Genomic DNA, 6,384 nt, shown 5'->3' with positions numbered 1-6,384 from the left:
CGATTCTCGTATCATTGAAAATTATTCAAAAATACGATCTCATTGATATCTTCTATGAAAAAAATGGATACCCAGGTGTACCCTAATGCCTACTTGAACTTTGAACCAGTTAAACTAGAATAAACCAAACCCTAAATCAGACCAAATCCTGAACCAAACCAGACAAACCCTGAACTAGACTAAACCCTAAACCAGACCAAACCCTGAACCAAACAAAACCCTAAACCAAACCAAACCTAACCCTAAACGAGACCAAACCCTAAACCAGACCAAACCCTGAACCAAACTAAACCCTGAACCAGACCAAACCCTGAACCAAACTAAACCATGAACCAGACCAAACTCTAAACCAAACCTTAAACTAGACCAAACCCTAAACCAGACCAAACCCTAAGCCAAACCAGACCAAACCCTAAACAAGATCAAACCTTGAACCAGACCAAAACCTGAACCAGACCAAACCCTGAACCAGACCAGACCAAACCCGAAACCAGACCAAACCCTGAACTAGACCAAACCCTAAACCAGACCAAACCCTGAACCACGCCAAACCCTGAACCAGACCAAAACCCTGAACCAGACTAAACCTTAAACCAAACCAAACCCTAAACCAAACCAAACTCTAAACTAAACCAAACCCTAAACCAGACCAAACCCGAAACCATACCAAACCCGGAATCAAACCCTAGACCCTAACTCAAACCAAAACCCTAAAATCTAAACCAAAACCCTAAACCCTAATCTAAACCAAACCTTAAACCCTAAGTTAAACCAAACCCTAAACCAAATCGTAAACCCTAATCTAAATCAAACCCTAAACCCTAACTTAAACCAAACCCTAAACCCTAACTTGAACAAAATCCTAAACAAATCAAATCCTAAACCAATCTAAACCAAACCCTAAAACCTAACTTAAACCAAACACTAAACCCGACCAAAACCCTAACCTAACCCTAAACCCAAACCCAAAACTAAATCAAACCTTAAACCAAACACTATACTTAAACCAAATCCAAAACTTAAACTAGACCAGACTAATCCCTATCCAAAACTTACTGACCGACCAATGGCTATTTATGTGATAAGATCTCCACCAAAGCCTAATGTCACCCAGGCTAGGAGTAACCGCCCAGTCTGTGGGAGTGTCTGGAGGCATAAATGGGGACTTTTAGAGTACAACAAGGTGACACGTGCCCTGTTACCTACACAAACTAGGTGACACAAGGGGGTCCATGTTAGTACTTGCACAGTCCGTGTATGGCCTTACACGGATTTGGCCCCTTTGCACGGCCTCAATCTTTTTTACACCCCTGCCTCTGCTCCTCTCCTATAAATAGTGACCCCTGGGTCAGTGTAAAGCCACGGCAGAAAAAACAGAGAGAAAAATTCCTAAGAAAAATCCCTAAAGAAAACATTGCAAAGAGAGAGAGAGAGAGAGAGAAGAAAGAAAAAGACTGTAAGAATCCCGAGCCTAGCTACTAAGATTAGCTGAAGTTGATGAAGACCTGTCTCATTTTTGGAAGCCCAAGTTGTCTATATCAGGTTAGTACTAAACTCCTGTTCAAGTTCTTTTTATTTAAATTCAACACTTTTATTAGGCACAGAAGTTGTGCCCAGAATTCTCAAGCTGATTCTAACCGTAAAAATATGGTGTAGAAGCTCTGCCCAAATTTTTCGAGTTGATTTCAACCCTAGGAATACGACACGGAAGCTCTGCCCAAAATTTCCTAGCTAATTCCAACCCTAAAAATATGGCACGAAAGCTCTGCCCAAATTTTCTGAGCTGATTTCGACCCTAGGAATACGACATGGAAGCCTTGCCCAAATTTCCTGAGCTGATTCTGATTTTAGTACGAAAGCCCTATTCAGATTCCCGAAAACTAGAATCCGTAGTCACACCCTAGCAAATAAGCCCTGTCCACTTTCTTACCCAGGTGCCAGAAGTTTTTTAATTTCCCCAAGAAAGAGAGAAGAAAATTGAATCGTTGCCCCTAAGTTGAGGAAAATTATTGAAAAATTTACTATTTTTATTGGTCATTATCATGTAGATACTATATTATAATTTCATTTGCCTCATTTCTGTATATATTTTTTTATGTGTTTATTGTATAAAATAATGATTTACTGTTATAGTTTCATGTATTAATTTTAGTATCTATTCATTAAATGTAATTCATTTCATCACTTCATGCGTTACCGCATGTGTTCCTTATATGAAATAATGATTATGATTTTCCTATCATAGAGCATTGTACGTGTATGTAGATAAGATAATTGCATTTTTCATTATTTTATATAAATATTATTATTTCATGTGGAATTCTTCTAAGCAAGTTTATGTATATATGTTTACATTATTTCATGTAATAGGACTTCTGTGCTAGCTTAGACTGCTAAAATTCTTGGGGGAGAATATTCGAAATCCAAGCTTCTGGTAGAAAGACCAAAAATTCTGGGTGAGGTGGGTGCCTAACACGTTCCCACACTCATAACCTGACACGGACCCCTATCTCTGGAACAGACCAAAGTATGAAGTCAAATTCAGGGGTCCCTTCCTTTCATAGGATTCCAACCCCCTATTCGAGCTCGATCCCTCAATCGAAATTGGGCTCTACCATAGGGTTCTAGGCCCTGAATCCTAGATAGCAACTCCAAACATCATGCTTCCCCTATCCCCGCAATATTTTCCAGACCATGTTTTGGAGAGCATTCAATCCATTCACCCCCTGCGAGGTAGACCAGAGGTGAGAAGGAAGGAGAGAGCAGAAAAAGAGAGAGAGTAATAGGATATTTTCCCTTATAGAAATAGCCAGAGGGTTTCTCCTCTTAAGAAGAGGAAGGCAAAGTGTGCAAGTTGCAGAGGTCCATTGATGGATTGAAGCAGGCTTCCAGAAGCTGAAACATCTGATTCGATCAGGAAATCAAATCGTTTGGTTTTAAACAGAATATGGATAAACCATTATTATACAAAAGAATCAGTGTGAGTGCAGTATGCTTTCTGGTACTGTACGTTGATGACATCCTACTCATTGGGAATGATGTGGGTTTTCTTTCATCAGTAAAATAGTGGTTGTCCTCCACGTTTTCTATGAAAGATTTGGGTGAGGCCAGCTACATTCTAGGGATCAAGCTAAAGCGAGATTGCTAGAGACGAATTTAGCACTATCACAATCCAACTACATAAACAAAGTCTAGGCAAGATTTAACATGGAGAATTCCAAGAAAGGAAATGTTCCTTTCCAGCATGGAGTTCATCTTTCCAAATCTCAATGCCCTTCAACACCAGAGGACATTGAAGAGATGAAGAGGATTCCTTATGCTTTAGCTGTAGGGAGCCTAATTTATGCTATGTTGTGTACAAGGCCAGATATTTACTATGCAGTAGGGATGGTGAGTCGTTACTAGTCAAACCCAGGAAAGGAGCATTTGAATTCTGTTAAAGGTATCCTTAAGTACTTAAGGACTAAGGATTATTTCCTCATTTATGGGTGTGATCAGCTGTCAGTCGTTGGATATACAGATTCAGATTTCCAAACTAATAAGGATGATTGAAAGTCTACATCCAGTATGGTGTTTATGCTAGGCAGAGGTGCTATTGTTTGGAGGAGTGCAAAATAAAAATCTACAGCTGATTCCACCACTGAAGCTGAATATCTGGCGGCTTGTAAAGCAACTAAGGAAGTGTATGACTGAAGAAATTACTGAATGATATTGGATTTGTACCTCAGCTTGTCGAAGACCCTATTACACTGTTGTGTGACAACAAAGGGGCAATCGCACAGGCAAAGAAGCCTCGGGCTCACCAGAAGAAAAAGCACGTACAGAGGAAGTATCATCTCATCAGAGAGATCATACAACATGGTAATGTGCTTATCTCCAAAGTTGACACATTTGAGAATGTGTCAGATCCTATGACCAAAGGATTGACTCAGAACGTGTTTGAGAAGCACGTGGAAAATATGGGCTTGAGACTCATGGATGATTGGCTTTGATATACAAGTGGGTGATTGTTGAATATTGTGTCCATCATACCCGATTTATTTATCATTTGAACTGGTTTGATTTAATAAAGTTTTATTGGTTTATTACATGAATTATAAATGAGCAATGTGTCCATTAATAGGTTTATAAATGGAAGTCACAACTAGGGTTTGGATTTGGGTTGTCACATGTTGTACTACTAGACATAAAGATGTCATTGTACTTATGTGAGCACATATATGTGTGTGTGATGGTGAAGAATCTTTTTGTGTCATATTAATTTATGTGTTACCATCGGAAGTGTTTATGGGAATTGACACGTCACCTTATCTTTAACCTGAGATAGTTTATTTAATATATACATTGACATTGCAGTGTTTACACACACACTTTGATGTATCAATTATCAAAGTCCAAATGGACCTAGGCCGGCATATTGGGAGTGAACAAAAATGTATATGAGTAAAAAACTAATCAATAAGGTTTCTACTACCCGTTTAGGGAAACATCAAGAGAGAGAGAGCATTTTTGCACAATCGTATTGAATCAGAGCTCTGTATCATTTAAGAAATGATTTTATATTTCTAATGGTGATTATAAATGATTAAACACGATTTACGTGCTCAAACGCTCCTATATGGACATGTACTACGGAATGGGGTCATGGAGGTATTGATGTACATACTCTATATTCCATAATGATGATGTTAGTATTTGTGGGGGTATGACCGTAATTTAGTTATGGTGGATATTTATTTAATATCGATTAATTAAATTGGGAATGGATAAATAATTACTATGCAGTTAATGAGTTATTTAATTATTTGCATTATCCCTCTTAGATTCTGCTTCTTCCCTTTCTTAGCAAGCAAGTATTTGAGCCATATTGGATAAACCAAGTTTATGGAAAGAAGAGAGATTTACTTATTTGGAATAAGTGCCTTATGGAAAGAAGAGAGATTTACTTATTTGGAATAAATGCCTTATGGAAAGAAGAAAAATTTACTTATTTGGAATAAGTGTTTTATGGAAAAAAGAAAAAAAATTATTAAAAAAAGAAAAAGAAAAAAAGAATTAAAATTTTAGAAAACTTAAAAGAGTTTAAGTTTCTTAATTGAGTTTCTTTATTATAATATAATGCCACACATTATATAAAAGGGAGGAGAGTAAAATGGAATTTCAACCTTTTGCATCCCATTCTCCTTCTCCTCTGGCTCTATCTGTCCACTTCTCTATCTTTCTTCTTCTCTTTTCTTCACACCGGTGTTGAACTCTAATTCCTACACAAAGAAGAAAAGTAAGTTACAAGTCACACTATTGAAGGAAAGAGAAGGGCTATTAAATAGTCAATTGAAACTTGTGAAATTTAGAAAGCTCCATAAACTGCATCGGCTGCACACTTGGGATTCAAAACTTTGATTGCTAGTCTGAGGAAGAACCATTATTTGGAAGAGGAACTTCACTTGCGGATTTTTGTAAGCATTGTTCTATTATTTCAAATTAGTTATCATACTTGTAAAAGCATTTAATGATATGGAGAACGACGCGAATCGATCCGAAATTCAGCTGTGCATGTCGAGTTAGGGCTAGAAAAGTCTTGTTTCCAATAGCGATTTCTTTGAAAACAAAAAATCCACCCCAAATTTAAGTTGTTCTTTTGGAGATTGGCTCTTGAAGGGATTCCTACAAAAGACTTCCTTCATAAATGGGTGGACCTAAATCCGGTCTCTGATCTATGTCTCAATGACTAAGAGAATATTCAGCATGTTTTCCTCAACTGTGATTTCTCAAGAAGAATTTGGGCAGTGGGACTTTTGGGCTTGCATACTAAGCAATTGCATTTTTCATCTTTTCAAAACTAAATAATTTATTTTTTCCACTTTTATGAGAAGAGGTTAGATGAACTGGATCACTTTTTCAATATTTTTATTATCACTTGTTATTTCCTTTGGTTGCATAGAAATATGGTGACATTTGCTTCTTTGAAGCCTAATCTTCATTTTATCATGAATCACGTTAATTTTTGGATCACCAATGAAACTCTGAGGTTGTGTTTGGTTGCATAATTCATTGGAGAGTCTTTCCAGTGAAACACGGTTCTCTGTTTTTTAAAACGTTTGGTTGTTTTAGAAGGTGTTTCTACTTAAACATACTAATTCTTCTGAAACACCCATTAAAGCTAAATTGTTGTTCATATAAGAATTAGGGTAAATAGCAAAACTCACTTTTGACACACATATTTCTAACCCTCATATAAATAATTGTTGTTAAATAGTCATTCAGGAGAATTACAAAAATCGGGCAACATTCTTCATCTCCTCGATGCTACCGCCCATGGCCAGACTTCAACACCGACCCTGAAGCAAGACGACCTCCTTGCTCTTCCCATTGCTACTATGTTGT

The sequence above is a fragment of the Macadamia integrifolia genome, chromosome 5 (genome assembly GCF_013358625.1).
Source record: "Macadamia integrifolia cultivar HAES 741 chromosome 5, SCU_Mint_v3, whole genome shotgun sequence".
NCBI lineage: Eukaryota > Viridiplantae > Streptophyta > Magnoliopsida > Proteales > Proteaceae > Macadamia > Macadamia integrifolia.
The sequence above is the reverse complement of the archived record's forward strand: the minus strand, read 5'-3'. Positions refer to the sequence as shown.